Source organism: Pan troglodytes, chromosome Y (assembly GCF_028858775.2).
Source record: "Pan troglodytes isolate AG18354 chromosome Y, NHGRI_mPanTro3-v2.0_pri, whole genome shotgun sequence".
NCBI lineage: Eukaryota > Metazoa > Chordata > Mammalia > Primates > Hominidae > Pan > Pan troglodytes.
Window position 1 is genome coordinate 27,564,693 of NC_072422.2, and position 20,747 is coordinate 27,585,439.

At 37.9% G+C, this 20,747-nt stretch overlaps 1 protein-coding gene and 1 pseudogene across 1 annotated transcript in view; one reads left to right on the forward strand and one right to left on the reverse strand.

The window, feature by feature from the left end:
* The window catches only part of USP9Y (ubiquitin specific peptidase 9, Y-linked), a 144,737-nt gene that overhangs the window by 85,148 nt on the left and 38,842 nt on the right, over positions 1-20,747 (forward strand). The window contains 2 exon segments of the mRNA NM_001009110.1: positions 10,243-10,351; positions 10,735-10,753. The gene's annotated coding sequence lies outside the window, so the exon portion shown is untranslated.
* LOC129138900 (testis-specific chromodomain protein Y 2-like) lies at positions 2,003-3,786 on the reverse strand (annotated as a pseudogene).

A 20,747-nucleotide genomic window follows, 5' to 3' on the forward strand; every position in this document is an offset into this window, starting at 1 on the left:
TGTTTTCACTCTGTTAAATAATCTCGCAACTGCACACCTTTCTGGTCTGTGTTTGTTCTGGCTCAAGCTGAGGTTTCCCTCGCCTTCCACCACTGCTGAATGCCGCCATTGCAGACCCACCATTGACTTCCACCCCTCCAGATCTGGCAGGATATCCACTGCACTTCTGATCCAGGGAGGCGCCCATTGCCGCTCCCGATCAGGCTAGAGGCTTGCTATTGTTCCTGCCTGGCTAAGTGCCTGGGTTTGTCCTAATCGAGCTGAAAACTAGTGGCTGGGCTCCACAGTTCTCTTCTGTGACCCATGGCTTCTAATAGACTTATAACACTCACTGCATGGCCCAAGGTTCCATTCCTTAGAAACTGTGAAGCCAAGAACCCCAGGTGAGAGAATGGAAGGCTTGCTGCCATCTTTGGAGCAGCCTACCACCATCTTGGCAGCTCTAAGAACAAAGACCCACCGTTAACAGAGAGTTGGGATGCTCAGCCCCACGGGGCAGTTTCTAGGAGGGAAGAGTGAGTGGCTGAAGGTCAAGTTGACCGCCGGTGACCCGAATATTATTTAATCATGCCTATTTAATGACGTGTCCTTAGACAGACAAGAAGACAGGCTTCAGAGAGCTTCTGGATAGCTGAACATGTAGTTTCCTGGAGGGTGGTGTGCACATAAAAGCAGACATCAAGAAACTTTAATGCCAAATGTAAGGTAGTTTGTTTTGTTTTGAAAGGAGTTTCTGCATTTAAGTGTGTCAAGAATTTTCACGTATTAAAAATACTCCAACTGAACCTAAAAACTACACTTTATAAACATTATAACTTAGATGTTTATACTGGAACAGGAATTAAAAGAAATTAAAGAGTGTGTAAGCAAAAACTCAGTTGTATGTAAGAAAACCCGATTTCCCCTGAGGAAGAGAAAGAGCTGGAGTCCTTTAAAAAGTAACTGCCTGTTTTTCTGTGGCTAGTGAGCCTTATCTCTTCTCCTTTTCCAGGCATTGTGAAGACCCTGGTTCTCTAGCTGTGCAGCTGCAAGGTCACTAGACAGATAAACTTAAATCGCAAAACATGTTTTTCCTTGGAAAGTAAGAAATGATGTAATGCATGTCTCCGTTAATTGAAAAACTGCCTTTGTTTCTCACTTCTGTAATGCTTCCCCATGCACAGATCTCCCCCCACCCCAAGAAATGCTTAAAAGGTAACTTAACTCTTTGTTCATGGCTCAGTCCTTTGGATGTCAATCCGACTGGGCCAGAGCACCTAAGTAATAAATATCCTCCTGAACCCCATTGGTCTCTCTGATTCCTTACAAAATCCCGCAACAATACCTAAACGATTCCATGATTCATTCATATTGCACAAGAAATTTTATTCTAGAGTGATAATGGTTTCTTCATGTTAACTGGGTAAGAATGAGGTGTTTAAAAACAAAGGAAAATCAATTGATATGTCAGCATGAATCCTAAGTGTATGTTTGGTTTGGGGGAATGATCATCAGTGGAATTTTTGTCAGAAATATTTATTCTAAAAAATAAGTCTTTTGATTTAGAATTTTCTGTCTCTGAGGTATTTTGTATCTTCATAAAGACAAAGGCAGTATCTCAGTTTCTGTGTATCTATTTGAGGGAGGCTACTTCATACCCTTTTAGACTCAGCATTCTAGGAGGAAGAAATAAGAAAAACAAACATCATTTCAGACTTTTCTGTCATCCAAAAGTAATAAAACACAATTGTGGTCTTTTATATAGCACTGGCTGTAGATAAAAATTAGAGCTTCCAAGAACAGTCTAGTGCTCACCAGTATGCTTTTATATTTGGGTGTATATGTGCATAAAATAATGACATTTGGGCAAAGAAGCTTTGTCATTACTTATTTTAAAGTTACAGTGCTTAAAAATGCCTTGTAATATTAAATAAGGAGCTTGGATATTTCTAGTCCTGCTTCCAAGTGTTAGCTATGGGTGAACTTGTTTCAGGCTATGAGGCTGGATTAGGGCGTCTTGTAGCTAATGATGTATTCTGCTCAGCCCAGTACTAGTGTCATGAGCAGACAGACTGACAATCAAAACTGATAGATTTTCTTCTGCACATACTTTTAACACAGATTCTATCCCTTGTGCCAAGCCCCAGATTTTCTTCAGCTGTTCACACTCTCATTGGCCTGTTCCAACTCAATCTTCACATTACAGTGCATAAGGGCTTTGGATTCCTCAAGCACAACAGGATTGTAGGAGGCAAGCTCCTTAATTTGAACCATAACCTTCTGAGTGAAAGGTGCCGTCCAAAACGCCTGAGAGACCAGGCATTTGGTACACGCCTCCAAATACCAAAGGTGTTGGAAGCCACGCCTTTTCATTAGCCCAAACCACATCACAAAGAGGCAGTATGGATGTGACTAGTCCAATGGCTGGGCCATTGACTGATGAAATAATAGGCTTCTTACCCTAAATGAAAGTATTCACAAAGTTTTCACTAGTGTCCACTCTTTTAATGCTTGCCCTTTTTCTATCATTTCTTAAATGCCGCACAAAGAACACAAAATCAAGGCCACAGCAAAGACACTGTCAGCTACGCTGAGTAGCATGAGCTTGCTGTCATTGGCAGCAGCCCTATTCAGAGCACCCTGAATTTCTTTCATTACTTCTGTATTTAGTGAGTTGTTCTCTGTTGATCTAGTTGATAGCAGGATCTGAGTGAAGCCATCTTTCTTCCTCCCCACAGTATCTCAGTATCTGTCGGCACTTTGTTAGCTTTGTGCTGAAACGCACCCTCTTGACAAAATGCTGGTTTCTTCTGTCATCAATAAGCTTTCTTTTTTCTTTTCTTTTTTTTTTTTTTTTTGAGATGGGGTTTCTGGAGTTTCACTCTTGTTTCCCAGGATGGAGAGCAATGGTGCAATCTTGGCTCACCACAATCTCTGCCTCACGGGTTCCAGCTATTCTCCTCCCTCAGCCTCCCGAGTAGTTGGGATTACAGGCATGTGACACCATGCCCAGCTAATTTTGTATTTTTAGTAGAGATGGAGTTTCTGCATGTTGGTCAGGGGGGTCTCGAACTCCCGACCTCAGGTGATCTACCTGCCTCAGTCTCCCAAAGTGCTGGGATTACAGGAGAGAGCCACCACACCCAGCCTGTCATCAACAACCTTTCTTTTCCCACCTCTCACTCTTGGTACGGATGTTTGCATGTTTGTTGCTCCATGGGCTATTAATGGATCGATTAATAGCAATGTACTTTCTTCCTTGGTAGCTGAGCCTGTGGCCCTGGCAGCAGTCATTGGGCCAGACATCTGAGGCATTAGTGGGTAGATCTGGGGTCTGTTCTCCATCCCGGCCTTTTCTTACCTGGGATCTGATAAAGCTCTGCCTGGCTTCTCTGCTGCCACCTTAAGCACCACTGTGTCCTGCTGATGTGGCTCAACAGGGTCCAGTTTTTCAGGTTCCTGAAAGCCACACACTGTGTTCCTGGTGTTACTGGGGCTCTGAGGTGCAAGCAAATTCAATTGATAGTTGAATTTACTAGCTCCATATTCTTTGGATTGGAGAGAGATGAAGCTGTGTTTCTCCCCAAAGTTCTGGCTGGCAGCAGACAACTGGCTGTTTTTGGACTTGTGGTCTTTGCTAATCGCTAGCATCTTAAAAGAGCTCTTAGAAAAGTTGGTTTCGGTAAGGCTGGAGATTTCTTTTCTGGCATTGTTTGAAGAAGTTCTACCTATTCTGGCCAGTATGTTGTCTTTCTGTTTTTCAGTGTGGGATGTGTTAAAATTGTGAATATATTGCCCACAGTTCATGAAGTGTGGCCCTGGTTCCCAAGTGTCATCCTTGTTGTCATAGCCTTTCCACCAAACCAAATACTCCGTCTTCCCTTTCTTGTCTTGTCAACAATCGTTTCAACCTCAAACTCCTGGGAAACCATGGATGGATGGACAGGGTTGGGGCAGGTGCTGTGCCAGGTGGCCAACACTTTGTTTCAGTTGTGTCCCCACATAGCCACCACTTCTGCCTCCACTGCTCCACTGGGCGCTGGGCACGTATGAGCCTCTCCTGCTTTTGTGGCCACTGGTGGGGAAGAAGTTGTGTGGAGAAACTGCCTTTGGCTCTCCACACTTACTCCCTGGTGGGCCAGCTCGGGCTTGGGGCCATGGTCCCATGATGCAGGGCTAGGCAGATGCCTCAGATAAGAGCAGCTGGATCCCCAGCTCCTGCTCTCGGGTGTCATGCAGAAAGCGTCCTACCTGCTTGTTACTATTCCCTTTTGTGGTTGCTGTGACGATTACATTTAAGAAAGTTATAACACTTTTAAAGTCACACTAGTTTACCTTCAGTAGCATACAAAAGCCCCACTCCTTAATAGCTCAGACCCCGTCATGTCAGTTATTAAGTTCACAGAATTACACCTTGATGCATTTTATGTCCAAAAACATAAGCTGGTGATAGTCTTTTAATATAATAGTGTTGTAAATCATGTAGAGAACAAATAGTGGAGTTGCACATTGTTAAAAGCTTTGATAGGTTTCATAACTGGCCATATATTTATCTTTACCTTAATCTTTATTCAAACAGCTGTATAGTGTCCTTTCATTTCACCCTGAAGTACTCCATAAAGCATTTCTCGAAGGGTAATCTAGTGGTGACAAACTTCCCCAGCTTTTATCTGGGAATGTCATAATTTCTCCCTCACCTTGATGCAGCTTGTTTGGACATAAGATTTCTGTTTGACAGTTTATCCTTACAGCACTTGCAATATGTTAGCCCACTGCTTTCTGGCTTCTGAGGTGTCTGATAAGAAATGTGCTGATGATTGGGAGGCTGGGGCGGGTGGATCACAATGTCAGGAGTTCGAGGCCAGTCTGGCCAACATGGTGTAACCCTGGTCTCTACTAAGAATACAAAAATTGCCAGGCTTGGTGGCAGGCACCTGTAATCCCAGCTACTCGGGAGGCTGAGGCAGGAGAATCACTTGAAACCGGAAGGCGAAGGTTGCAGTGAGCCGAGATCGCACCACTGCACTCTAGCCTGGGAGAAAGAGCATAACTCCATCTCAAAAAAGGAAAAAAAAAAAGAAATCCTCTGATTATCAATGCGGGTCTTTAGTTCATGACTAGTGACTTCTCTTGCTGCTTTCAAGATTCTCCTTGTCTTTGTTTTAGACAGTTTAATTAGCATGTATCTTTGTGTGTGTTTCTTTGAGTTTATCTTACTTGGAATTTCTTGAGCTTCTTGGTATTTATTTATTTCCTAAAATTTGTGACATTCTTGACAACTGTTTCGTTAGATACTCTGTTTCTTTCTCTCTTCTCTTTGAACTTCCAAAATGTGTAAGTTTGTCTGCTTGATGGTGTCCCACAGGTTCCTGGGCTGTGTTCACTTTTCTTTATTATTTTTTCTTTCTCTTACTGACTTGATAATTTTAACTGCCTTTTCTTTAGGTGTGCTTTTTCCCCCCTTCTATCTGCTCAAATCTGAATAGAAAAATGAGAAAGGAAAATGCTCTGGCCCTTTTAATCCCTGGAAAGTTGCTTCAGCAGGAGGAGGAAGCTCCTGCAAAATGGTTGGGGAATGTAACAATGACTGCTCACCTTTGTCGGGACCATCTTAATCAGAAGCGGCAATCAGTGCACAAGTCCTCCTGAGATTTGGAGGACAGGGTTCTTTCTGTCCATCCTGGCTCTTGCAGGCTGCTCCAGAAGTGTTTGCAAGGCAGTATATCACAGTGGTAGTTGATGGAGCGTAGGTGGCTGCTGTTGAGCCAAGCTATGAAATTGATCAAATTTAATTGTAGTTTACTATCCAAGTCTTCTTTTGAAAGCTGTAAACCTTCAGATAGACTGTAGGGTTCCAAAATAATTGTATCACACAATTCTGCCAACTGCACCTATTGTCTAGTTGGAGAGACAGATTCATGGTGCTCTGTAGTTCATTGCTGCCCTCTTCCCAGAACCCTGTATCCTCTTCCTTCTAACCTCTGTGTCTTTACACCTAAAGTGAGACTTGCATAAATTTCATATAGGTGAATCAATTTTTTAAAAATGCATTTTGCCAGTCTGTGCCTTTTCACACAGAGCGTACATTTAAAGTTATTACAAGCAAGTAATGGTTTACTCCGACATTTACCTACTTATTTTCTGCATGTTCTCTATATTATTTGATCCTCATTATATACTTGATCCTCACTATATATTTGATCCTCACTATATATTTGATCCTCACTATATTATTACTTGATGCTCATTTTAAAAATTTGGTTTTTTTTAAAAAATGTGCTTATTCCCTTTTCTGTATATTTTATATTTTTTATTAATTATATTTGGGACTTCAGTTAATATTCTAAACTTAAAATAGCCTACTTTGAGTAATACTAACTTGTTTGAATAATATGAAGTTTAGTTTCAACAGTATATAAATATGCTGCTTTTGTACTTTTCCATCCTTCCTAATCTATGTTATTGTCTCAGATTATATCTGTACACAGTGTCCATTAAAATGGATTTATAATTGTTTTATGTAATAGCTGCCTACCAGAAGTACAATAGTAATAGTTACTTTTCCCAGTTGTTGTAATAGTAATAGCAGCTTTCTTTACAATGTTAATTCTTCCTGTGGCTTAAAATTACTGTCCAATGTCCTTTCATTTTAACTTGATGGCTTCCTTCTAGCAATCCTTGTAGAGCAGGGGCAGTAACGCATTCCGTTAGCTTTTCTGTATCTAGGCATTTTTGCTTGAAGTATTTTTGCTTGAAGTATCATTTTTCCAGATTCAGATTTCGTGTTTGATAGCTTTTTTCTATTAACATTTTGTTATCACTTTCTGGCTTCTGTATTTTCCATGCTTTCTGAGCTGTTTGTTGTTAATCAGTACCCCCTTCTACATAACAAATGGCTTCCATTCTGAGGTGTCTGTTGTCAGTCAAGACTCCCTTCTGCATGACAAATTGCTTCTCCCTTTCTGTTTTTACAGTTGTCTTGGTTCTTGACTGACTATAATTTTCTTGGTGTGGCTGGCTGTTTTTGACTATGTTCTTCTTGGAGATTTTTACCCTTCTTGAGTTTGGACATTCAGATATTTCATCAAGTTTGGGAATTTTCAGCTATTTATGTCTTCAGATATTCTTTCTCCCTCTTCTCCTTCTGCGCTTATGGGACACCCATATTGCATGCATTGGTCTGCTTCATGGCATTCTGTGTACTTGTTAGGTTTTTCCCACTTTTTCAAATTCTTCTTTTTTTCTGTTCTCACACTGGGTTATTTCAATTTTCATTTCTTCAGACTTAATCTTCACCTGCTGTTATATACTCCTTTAATGAACTGTTCATTTGCATAATTGTGCTTTTTTATCTCTAGATATTCCATATTTTCTTCTATAATTTGTCTCATTGATACTCTCGTGTTCTTTTATCATTTGTCTGTTGTTTTTTTTCTTTAGGCTTAACTCCTTTTTTTTTTTTTTTTTTTTGAGACGGAGTCTCTCTCTGTCACCCAGGCTGGAGTGCAAGGGCGCGGTCTCTGCTCACTGCAAGCTATTCCTCCCGTGTTCAAGCGATTCTCCTGCCTCAGCCTCTTGAGTAGCTGGGATTACAGGCATACACCACCATGCCTTGCTAATTTTTGTATTTTTTGTAGAGACGGGGTTTCACCGTGTTACCCAGGATGGTCTCGATCTCCTGACCTCGTGATCCACCTGCCTCGGCCTACCAAACTGCTGGGATTATAGGCATGAGCCACCATGCCCAGCCAAAACTTTGGTTTTTTAATAGTCTTTGTGTATAAAGTTCAGGACATTTTCAGTTTCTGTTTTTCACTTCACATTGGTCATATTTTCCTGTTTGTTTTTGTGTGTTTTGTTGTTTTTTTGTAGAAAACTATATTTGAAATGTTACAGTGTGTTAACTCTGGAAGTCTTCATTTCTCCAAGGTGTCCTCTTAGTTATTGAAGGCTTAGCTTGCATTGCACCAGTATTTTAACTGAGTGTAATATAAAAACTATCAGTTTTTACAACTGGATCTGTATTAACACACCCCTTTAATACTTAGGGAGACTGTTTACAATTCTGCCTCAGCCTTCAGTTTTTTCTCACATTGAAGCTATAGTTAAGCCTGAGGGCTAACACTTAGAGTTTTACATGTTTTTTGAGAATGTTTCCTGTCATGAGCATGTGCATGATTTTCTAAATTCTTTAGTATATTTAACTGCTTTCAAATATTCTGATTTCTCCAAAAGAAAGATCTCTCCAGCTTTTGCCCTCTTTTTCAGGTTGTCTTTTTTATGGGTTAATCATATACTTTGCTCCCAGCAACTTAAATATTTGTGACTAATGCCTGGCATTTTCAACCATGAGTGAGTTCTGAGTTAGGCAAAACAGAGCTTTGTGTGTTTCACCAATTCTTTATGTAACTCCTAGACAGACTAGAAATAAAACACAATAAATTAGCACCTAAGGTCTTCTTTACTCCTTCTAGAATCAGGGGTCAGGGCCTCACATTGAGAATGTGGATTGCATTTTCAAAGGCTTCAGCTGTGCCTGGGAGGTGGTATGGTAACACCACAAGACTTTCCTACCATTTTAAAAATTATCTCTCTTGGCTCAGTGTTTGCTTGGTTGATATAAATTGTTGATTTCCAGGGTCCTGTCAGTTTTGGGTTGATGTGCTATTTCTTTGGAGGGTTTGAAAGTGTCTGTCCTGTAGCTTTGCTTTCAATGTAATTTATGAAGCACTGATTGTTTTCTGATCTCAGAGTTCATTTTTATTTAGGAGATTTACACTTTTGTGCCTTAAAATTTTTCCTTAAAATAATTAAGTAGTATATTAACCTCCTAATTTGGGTTCCTAGATGTTAGGTTTTTGTTTTAGTGGATATGGTATGAAACTTTTTCTTTGCTTTGTTTTTAAGTAAGATTATCAATTCCATATAAAATGCATGAGGCAGGATTTGTTTGTTACAAAGTACAGTTTGGTTTTATATAGGACAGTCACAAAATACTTCGTTGCCAGGGTGACTTTCAAGTAAATGTCTAAATGAACAAACAAGGAAATAATCATTTAAGTATGCAGCAGGATCAACAAGTATGAAGATCCCTGGCATAAGCCTACTTAGCTTGTTAGAAAAATAGCAAGGTCGGTGTGGCTGAGGCAGGATGAAAAAGGAGAACAATTATAGATGAAGAGCTCGTAGAGATAACGGACAGTCCATGTGATAGCTTTATATAGGTCATGTTTTATGTAGGTCAATAGATATTACTTTAGATTTTACTCTAAGCCTGGTTCATAACTGGAAGTGGGATTGGTAAGGTTGTTACTGGCATCTAGTGGTGAGAGGCTGGAAGTCTGCTAAATATCCTTAAATCTAGAGTCTCAGACACCTTTAGGAATTTAACACAGTTGGACTGTCTCTCCAGAAAATTGTGAAGAAAAGGCATACATGTGGAATTCTTTGATACTATAGTTTGAAGATTTCTGAGCCCAAGCTGTGGGTTTCATAAATAGGAGGGACTTTTATAAGCCCTTGAAAAGTTCAGTTGATTAAAGTTTGAGTGGGGTGAAGGGGAGAGAGAGGGGAGAGAGAAGAGAAGACAGAAGAGAGAGAGAAAAAGAGATTCTGGGTTTGTCTTCCAAAATTAATGACTCAGTAAGCATGGAATGGAATCTGAGGATCTGTATGTCTTCGAGGTTCTCAAATGATGTTAATGCTGTTGGTCTGATAATCACATTTGAGAATCATTGATACAATCAGACATATCTTTAGCCATGTTGCATTTCCATGAGTTGCTTGCTCCAATGCACAGTTCATTGAAAGTGATTCTGGGGAGGCTAAAAAAGATATACAGAAGCTTAATGCATAGCACCTTTGTATAGTATCTAGAGGGTGTTTCCACGCATTTCCAAGAGAGGTTGTTAAAAATATGTCCTGCAAAATAAGAGGCTTATATTTTATTGATTGATGCTTACCTTTGACATGATCCACCCCAACCCCTGATTCACAGTAAATATTAGAAGATCTAAGAAATCATACATTAACAAACTTGAACAATAAATAGTAAGTAGTAATATTCCTAGCCTACTAGGTAACAATTTGAGGATTAGCTCCCTGACAAGTATTTTAAACTCATTCATTCTGTGTTGCTAGCCAAATGCTAAAATGGGGGTTACCTTGTATTTTACTATTGATGTATATACCTCCTATTAAAGATAGATCAGTGTTGGAATTATTTTGTTGTTGTTCATAAGATACATTATGTTTTTATTTCAGAACTGTTCGTCAGTTGGCACAGGAGCAGTTCTTTTTAATGTGCACCAGATGTTGCATGGGACACAGGCCTCTGCTTTTCTTCATTACTTTACTCTTTACCATACTGGGGGTGAGAAGTTTTCAAATGAACTTATCAATATAATGCATTCTTAACATGAGAGACATTCAGAAAGTTACTACGATAGCTTTTATTGTATTTGAACAGGCATAATTAATAAATGCAGTATTATAATTTTTTACTATTTGTAGATTGGCTTTTTGTTTTTTTACAGTTCTTGGGAAAAATACACTACGTCTTGGAAAAATATATAGTAGGTCTATAGATGTACTATATATTTATTTTATATATATAGTACGTCTGTAGGAAAAATATAGTACGTCTTTGTCATTGATATGAAATATTGCCAATTTTAATTTTTCTGGGTTTAAAAAAATTATATGGACTCTGAGTGTAGACTTGTGAATTCATGTTGTTTTAATTTAATATTTCAGAGCACAGCAAGAGAGAAGGGTAAATATTCAGGCGATTATTTCACACTTTTACGGCACCTTCTCAATTATGCTTACAATGGCAATATTAACATACCCAATGCTGAAGTTCTTCTTGTCAGTGAAATTGATTGGCTCAAAAGGATTAGGGTAAGTTGAATAGTATTTAGTTTATTATGTCATGACCAAATCAGCTGTCTTATTAAAAGGAGGCTTGTAGTCTTTTATTTAGTCTCTATTTTTATTTGACAACTTAGGAGAATAAATTCTCAAAATGCCTCTGAGAATAAATACAAACAAAATGTGTACTTTTCACTAGTGAATTGGTAACTTAGATTCATAGAAACAAACATAGCTAGTTTTGTTCAATGTGTTTTACTTTTCTTGGAACTTGGAGTGCTGATAATTCTGTTTCTTTCACTTTGGTGCTTCTTGGCCTTTTTTGGGGAAATTATCACATTTGAAGACTTTTTAAAAAATCGAATTTGAGAGATTCGTATTTACATTGAACCATCTGATACCTTACTTCACAAAGTTCTATGAGAGTATATTTCTAAAGTGTATGGCTTTGGGCTTCAGGTTAGCTGCTTCTAGTAGATTATAAAGCTTACTTACGGAGCACGGTTTTTGAACCCTGGTATTGACGTTGTGTACCCAGATAATTCCTTTTGGGGAGGAGCTTTGCTGTGCATTGTAGGATGTTGAGCAGCATTTCGGGCCTCTTCCACTCAGTGCTGTGGTAACCTCCTTACCTTGTGGTTGTAAATCCCAAATATGTTTGTGTAAGCAAAATTGCTTACATTTACTGTTCTAGAGAGTTCTCAAAAAGAAATAGGAAACCACTTGAACAGTTTGGGGAAGTTGTATAGAAGATCTCATTTCCTTCCAGCTCTCTGTTCTCCTAACTCCTTGTCCTTTTCTATCTCCATGTTGTGAGTTGGGCCTATAATATTTTTCCTTCTGCAGGATAATGTTAAAAACACAGGTGAAACAGGTGTCAAAGAGCCAATACTGGAAGGCCACCTTGGGGTAACAAAAGAGTTATTGGCCTTTCAAACTTCTGAGAAAAAGTGTCACTTTGGTTGTGAAAAAGGAGGTGCTAATCTCGTTAAAGTAAGTACTTTTTTTTTTTTTTCTTTTTTTGACATGGAGTCTTGTTCTGTGGCCCAGACTGGAGTGCAGTGGTGCCATCTCAGCTCACCGCAGCCTCCACCTCCCGGGTTCAAGTGATTCTCCTGCCTCCGCCACCCAAATAGCTGGGATTACAGGCGTGTGTCACCACACCTGGCTAATTTTTCTATTTTTGGTAGAGACCTGGCTAATTTTTGTATTTTTGGTAGAGAGCTGGTTTCACCATGTTGGCCAGGCTGGTGTTGACCTCCTGACCTCAAGTGATCCATTCACCTCCGCCTCCTAAAGTGGGTGAGCCGCCGCACCCAGCCTCTTTAAGGTAAGTTCTGAATTTTGTTACTGAACTTCTTATCGTGACCTCATAAATGTTAGCAAATCTGTCTGATTGACCTCTGTATAATGTCTTTGAGACATAATCTTGATATTTTTTCTTTTTTCTTGTCCCACTTCTCTTTTAAAAAGGATCTCTGAAGAGGTTACAGTAACTTTAAAACGTGTGCCTCACTGTAAGAGATTTTGTAAAGTAATTACAAATCAGAGTTACGATAAAGTGGTATGAAAAGTCAGTAAGCAGCATTGAGGTGATTTTCATGTTGAATAAATCTCAATTTTTCTTGACTAGATTTCTAAATGAGAGAAATTTCCGTCTTGCGAAACTTCATTTTTTATACACTATTTCTTGGTGAGCTTCTTTATATGTCATGCAATTCAAGAAAAAGAATATAACTTTGATGCATTCTGTTCCTGTTTGAAATGAATTTGTTTCTGTTTATATCTGATTAAAGAAATAAATTTATTTAGAATGTCACTTTTCTTTGGTATAAAATTGTTTAAATCACTTCAAAAAATCTAATCTGGAAAACTTATTACATTTATTAATTGTACTCGGGTTTTTTTGTGGGGTTTTGTTTTGAGATATAATGAGATATTTAATTGTGTCAGATAATTACTAAAGTATTCCCTTTGAAGAAACATATTGTTCCTAACCTATATTTTCTACTGATAACATGTAATGTCTTTTTCTAACTTACTAGGAATTAATTGATGATTTCATCTTTCCTGCATCCAAAGTTTACCTGCAGTATGTAAGAAGTGGAGAACTACCAGCTGAGCAGGCTATTCCAGTCTGTAGTTCACCCGTTACCATCAATGCCGGTTTTGAGCTACTTGTAGCATTAGCTATTGGCTGTGTGAGGAATCTCAAACAGATAGTAGACTGTTTGACTGAAATGTATTACATGGGCACAGCAATTACTAGTGAGTATTTTAAATTATAAAGCTGTTTTTTTCATTAATAATACTTCACTGCAAAATTTTATTTGGTGTTTTAGAAAAAATTAACTTGTGATGGATTTTTTTTGATCCAGTGAGTTTAACATTTTTTAGCTGTCAGCTATGTAATTAAAACCACTTTAGTCAGAGAACATTAATTCAGAAAAATTTTTAGCTGTGTCTTTTAAATGCTCCTTTATAGTTTGTTTAGATGAGTTTTATTTAATCATATGTGAAATAAAACCAAAACTTCAGAGTAACAGGAAGGCAAATTTAATGCCATAAAAAGTTTATATTTAAAATGTATGTATTGAAAAGATTTTCATAATCCTAACACTGAAGTTGCTTAATGTTATTTTAGTTGAATTCTAAGGAAGGTATGGTTTTAAAGATCACAATGTGAGAAGAGAATATTTGAGTGTATTTTACTAAGTTCTAAATGCCTACATCAGTCCCACAAAGTGCGTACCTATGTTCAGATCTTACATAGAACTGAAACTCAGAGTGGGAGGTGGTATAAGTAAAATAACAGATAATAATATAAAATTTAGTTCATTTCAAGGAAAAACCCAAGGCTTAAAAATATAATTAATAACAGCATTCATTATAAATCTTTAATAAATATGAATTTATCTTTGCTTATGTCTTTCTCTGGGTGAGGACGTTTTCAATCACATTGTAGGAGTTTCTAGCTAAACTCCCTGCTTAGAAGGTCAGATTTTTTTTGTCCCTTTGAATCTGCATAGAGAGAAGAGTTTCTTCTTTTGAGACGAAGTCTCACTCTTGTTCCCCAGCCTGGAATGCGATGGTGCCATCTCAGCTCACTGCAACCTCCGCCTCCTGGGTTCAAGCAGTTCTCTTGCCTCAGCCACCCAAGTAGCTGGGATTACAGGCAACTGTCACCACACCTGGCTAATTTTTGTATTTTTAGAGAGACAGGGTTTCACCATGTTGGCCAGGCTGGTCTAGAACTCCTGACCTCAGGTGATCCACCCATCTTGGCCTCCCAAAGCGCTGAGATTACATGTGTGAGTAACTACTGAGATTACATGTGTGAGTCACTCTTTTTAAAAAAGTTTCTTTTTTAAAAACGCTTCTTTTGTTAATTTATTTAGCTAATGTATTTATGTGGTAAGTGTAGTTTCAAAAGAGTTTATTTTTTAGAAACACTTGTTTATTTTACTAAAGTTTATACCTGGTAAATATGTATTTTCAAATACAAAAGAGGATACATGTTAACAGTTATTAACTTCCTACAGGTTTTATGTTTCCAGTCCAGAGATTATCTCTGTCTATGCATTTATATGTATGTATAGCTATTCGTTTTGTACAAATGAGAATGTACAAAATACAATATTGTTAATTTTGTTTTGTACTTTGTGACACACCTGTCAGCACATGAAGGTCTGTATAATTCTGTTTTTTAGCTACATAACTTGCAGTTCAATGTGCTCCAGTTTATGTAATTCATCTCTGATGGTGATTGATGTTTAAGTTGTTTTGGTTTTATGCAAGGAAGAAAGGGATTTATAGTTCTCACAGTGATTTGAAATACACCATCCCATTGACTTTATCTCACAATAAAACTGGATATTGGCAAAGCAATTATCACTATTTACTAAGGAAGGAAACAGATATTTACGTGAAGGTTATACTTTTTTAAGAATCAGAACCACGACTTAACAAAGTCAAGTTTGTAATGTATACATACTTTCATTATAAATAAGACAAAGTGGTCCTATATGCAATTAAAAGTGAGAAAACCATAGTATTTTGTTTATATAGAGTTCTGACCACAGTGAATTCAATACACTTAGGTACAGAAGTTTATTTTTTTTTTTTGTCGTTTTTGTTTTTGAGAGGGAGTCTTGGCCTTGTTGCCAGGCTGGAGTGCAGTGGCACGATATCGGCTCACTGCAACCTCCACCTCCCGAGTTCAAGCAGTTCTCCTGCCTCAGCCTTCCTAGTAGCAGGGACTACAGGTGCATGCCACCACACCCAGCTAATTTTTGTATTTTTAGTACAGACATGGTTTCACCATGTTGGCCAGGCTGGTCTCAAACTGCTGACCCCGTGATCTGCCCGCCTTGGCCTCCCAAAGTGCTGCAATTACAGTCGTGAGCCACCATGCCCAGCTAGAAGTTTTTAATTAGTAAAATAATAATGGTTAACACTAAGCCTGTGTTTAACACATGGAAATTTAATGCTATACCATCTTGTTTTTTTGAGACAGAGTCTGTCTCTGTCGCCCAGGCTGGAGTCACTGCAACCTTTGTCTCATGGGTTCAAGCGATTCTCCTGACTTAGCCTCCCAAGTAGCTGGAATGACAGGCACATGCCACCATGTTCAGCTAACTTTTGTATTTTCACTAGTGACAGGGTTTCACCATTTTGGTCAGGCTGGTCTTGAACTCCTGAACTCAGGTGATCTGCCTGCCTTGGCTTCCCAAACTGCTGGGATGACAGGCATGAGGCACGGCACTGGCCAATATTACATCATCTTATATGACTCTTAAAACTGTTACAGAAGCAGTATCATTAAAAACATCAACTTAACAATGTCTGTGGTTAAAATCTGTATGGTGGCTTATGTTGTTGGTGTCAAAATTTAAAGTACTGTTTCAAAGTGGCTGTGGTGGTGAAGGAGGTGTTGCTATTATTAATTTGTTAGCCTGAAAATGGTGAGCAGAATCACTGTTTTCATAGTATAAGCATCTTTTCTCTTTTCAACTCAGCTTGTGAAACACTTACTGAGTGGGAATATCTGCCCCCTGTTGGACCCTGCCCACCAAAAGGATTTGTGGGACTCAAAAATGCTGGTGCTACGTGTTACATGAACTCTGTGATCCAGCAGCTATACATGATTCCTTCTATCAGGAACAGTATTCTTGCAATTGAAGGCACAGGTAGTGATTTAGACGATGATATGTTCAGGGATGAGAAGCAGGACAGTGAGGTAAATTTTAATACTGTTTTCTTTGAAGAGTCTGATAGCAGATGCTGTTGTTCTCCCTCAGATTACTATACTTTCATGGGATGTTATGGGGACTACATTTTGATGATACAGACAGAATCTCTGAGATACTATGTCTGGCATACTTGTAGTACTCACTATCTAATAGACTCAAAACTCCAGTTGATAATTAAACACGGTTTTTTTGTTTGTCTCCAAAGCACAGTTAATATAATCGCATTTTGTGTGACATGGTAAATGTAATTTGGTATTTGAAAAATGATGAATCTATTTATTTTTAATAATTACATTTTCATTGCCTTGTTTTTTAAAATCTGTTATTTCATTTCTTTCACTTTTTATATTGTCTGTGTTTCATAAGCTGTACTTATTTTTAGGATTCTCTATTTTTCTCAAATTAGAGCTCTTTCTGCTAAGGAAACAAATTTGTTTCTCAGCTAATGCTTCACGGACCTGTTAACAATATTAGTTAACAGTTGCAATCAGGCTGCCTATGAAATGTATCCAGTTGAAAATAAAGCAGTAAAAAAGTTAGGTTTTAGTTGCAGATCACATATTTAAGATGCAGGTCTTAAATACATGTATATGGAAAATTTGAAGTTTTGGTCATATTTTGGCTGGGCATGGTGGCTCATGCCTATAATCCCAGCACTTTGGGAGGTCAAGGCGGGCAGATCACCTGAGGTGGGGAGTTTGAGACCACCCTGACCAACATAGCGAAACCCTGATTTTACTAAAAACACAAAAATTAGCCAGGCGTGGTGGCACATGCCTGTAATCCCAGCTACTCAGGAGGCTGAGGCCAGAGAATCACTTGAACTTGGGAGGCAGAAGTTGCAGTGAGCTGAGATCGTGCCACTGTACTGCAGCCTGGGTGACACAGTGAGACTCCATCTGAAAAGAAAAAAAAAGTTTCGGTCATGTTTATACTTAGACTGTTTATCTTTTACTTTTTTGCATATATGTTGATAGGAACTAAATGCAGAAACAAAAATTGTAACTGCAGGAAATGGTTCTCCAATTTCTACATATCTTCCCTTCAGTGGTCAGAAATAGTTTGAGTTTCAGATTGTAGTGTATCATTTATGGAGATTACAAACACTTGCTGCCGCCTTTCAAGATCTAATAAATCACACCATCCAGCATTCCTATCTGGGTAACTATACTTACAGTAGAATCTCCATGTGGGTTGTTGACCAATACCAGGTTAAGAGCCACTACTGAAAGGAAATTGGAAATTAAGTCCTACTTTTATAGCCCATGTTACCCATAGGGTGTTGAATTTAAAACAGATAGGGATGGCAAATCATACTGACAAGAAGTAAGTGAGGCCAACAGAACATAAACTTTCAGATTAGGTCACCCACCTTTGTGCTTGGTTGCTTGTGCTTTATGTTGTCTCAGCACTGTACTATGGCATGCATGTGTCTGCCTACTTTTTCTATGCAATGAGCTTCTCCAGGGCAGGAACTGGGTATTTATTTCTGTATCACAAATACCAGATACAGAGCAAAGCATATAGAAACATGTTAGATATTTGTAAAGTAGCTGTATTTTGCTCTGTAGCTGCAATGAGATTATGACCTATGGAGCTTCTGTATATGCTCCCGTACCTTCCACAACTACTCTTAATAACTGTATTTATTGTTAATAATTGTGATAACATTATGTAAATTACTTCATGAATCTGGAAAATGCATTATGCTCACAAGAAAATACTGAGTCCTAGGAAGACCAAGTAACTTATTCCCCTGAAGTTACTTATGGCAGAGCACCCATTTGTCTTTACTGCTGTATACTTGACCAAACTTTACTGTATTACACTACCTCTAATGTATTTTTTAACTTCTTTTATGATAACTTATCTGTGAAATCTTTTATCATAACCCATCTGTGAAATGAGCACTAATATTAAAAATTAAGTGCTTTGGAAGTAAGAAATATAAAAAAGTGCATAGTATTTCATTTACTAACTTCTGGTATTTGTTTCAGCTTCTTTCGTTATACTGTTAAAGTTAGATTAGCTCATCAATAATGTCTTTTGGTCTCTAGAGTAATGTTGATCCCCGAGATGATGTATTTGGATATCCTCATCAATTTGAAGACAAGCCAGCATTAAGTAAGACAGAAGATAGGAAAGAGTATAATATTGGTGTCCTAAGACACCTTCAGGTCATCTTTGGTCATTTAGCTGCTTCCCGACTGCAATATTATGTACCCAGAGGATTTTGGAAACAGTTCAGGTAAATTATGGGTGGGTCATCATTTAAGTTTCATAAAAACCTCAATACAGTAAACTTCTAAAATGTAGCTTAGAATACATAATTAGTTTTATATTTAATATTTAAACTGTACTAATATTCTAATTATCCTTCTTGGTCATAGTTTTGTTTTATTATCCCAATAGAATGTTTTATTATCCCAATAGAAAGAAGTAAAATTTGTCACAGTAAAGAAAGGCACTGTGTTCTTTAATCTCTTAAGATGTAATTTACTTCTTCATTTTGGAAGACATCAATTATATAAAAGCAGCCAGGCACGGTGGCTCACGCCTGTAATCCCAGCCCTTTTGGAGGTCAAGGCTGGTGGATCACCTGAGGTCAGGAGTTCAAGACCAGCCTCACCAACATGGAGAAACCCCATCTCTACCAAAACTACAAAATTTGCCGGGTGTGGTGGCGCATGCCTGTAATCTCAGCTACTCAGAAGGCTGAGGCAGGAGAATCGCTTGAACCCAGGAGGTAGAGGTTGCAGTGAGCCAAGATTGTGCCATTGCACTCCAGCCTGAGCAACAAGAGGAAACTCAATCTTAATAAAAAATGATATAAAAGCAAAATACTAAAACAGTCATCCCCTTGCTTAAACAGCTCTCTGCTGAAGCAAATGTCAAATATATTGTTTTATCTATATAGATTTTTTTATATATCCCTAACATTTGTCTTTAAGAAGATGATCATGGTACATTATCACATATAATAAAAATTACTTTATAATCTTGGGAAACATGGCAAAACCTTGTCTCTACAAAAAAATGCAAAAATTAAGCATGGTAATATGAACCTGTAGTCTCAGCTCCTTTAGTGAGTGGAATATCATTTCATTCACTAACTTTCGTTCTTAGTTTCTTTCTTCTTTCATTATAAGTTAGATTAGTGCATTAATGATATCTTTTGGTCTCTGGAGCAGTGTTGATCCCTGAGGCGATGTATCATAATCACCTTGAAGACCAGCATTACTCATAAAGAAATGAACATTTTCACCACTAGAAAGGAAGTCCCCCTTCCTAGTCTGGCAACAAAAAATATATGTGTATTATTATATATCATTATATACTGTATATATTATATATAATTATAACTTTATATTTTTATATATATAGGTATATTTTTCTTTACAAATTTGTAAAGTGATGATTCCCTAATATCCTCCAAAAGTGACCAATAAAATTTGGCCTCTTTTTAGGTTTGGAAAACCTCAATTAGGCCAGCTGCAGTGGCTCACACTAGTAGCCCCATCACTTTGGGAGGCCAAGGCAAACAGATCACTTGAGCCCATGAGTTCAAGACCACCCTGGGCAACATGGCAATACCCCGTCTCTACTAAAAATGCAAAAACTTAGCTGGGCGTGGTGGCCTGTGCCAGTAGTCCCAGCTACCTGGGATGCTGAGGCAGGAGGATCACCTCAACCATAATGGAGCCACTGGCCTCCAGCCTCAGCAACAGAGTGAGACCCTATCTCAAAAAAAACAAAGAAAGAGCTCAGTTACATCTTGAACTTGTCTTTTTTGTTTGTTTGTTTCACCTATTTTATCAAGGCCTACTTTGTGTTATACATGGTACTAAACACTGTAGCACAACTTTTTACTATATACTGTAAGACATGCTCTTCCTAATGTGTAGAAAAATACTGCTGCCCCTCATAAGAATTTAGAGTTCTTTCAACAAGGTACTTCCTTGATAGCTCAGAGATAGGAAAGGAAAGAGCTCTTCTGATTTCTGAGCTGCTTTTTCTGTTGCACTTATGGCAGCCACCCTTATATGTATTAGCATATCACTTTGATTCCTTTTGAAAGTCACAAACTTGAAGTACACTGACTCCCCGTTATATCTCTCAGTATAAATTTCTGTATTCTGTAGCTGAGCTGTAAGCCTAGATTATAAGTACGATATGCATATATAATTCTTCTTTTCCTCTTTCAGTTATGTAACTTCACACGTGCCTTGCTCCCCTTTTTACCTGTTTCAACTATTTTTTTCTTTCCCTATCGTATGCTTTCTTTACCTCGACTTTTTTCTGCAATCTAGTCAACAATTCTGTTCCTGTTCTTCCAATTTACTATAACACTTTTAGATTTGTCTTCAAATCTTTCACTTAATAATATATGTGTGATAACTGAATACACAGTTACATAATTATATACATTACAGAGGAATTTCATACACACATATATAGATATATATCGTTTTGCTTCTTTATAATCTGTATTTAAATGTATTAAGCTATAATGTGTTTGTACTTAAATATATATGTTTTTGTCCTCTCAGTGATTCTCTCCAAATAAGTGTGGAACTCACAATTTGTCCTAAAACATTTGTGTTACACAAACTCTAGACACATATGTTCCTATTACATTTTTTT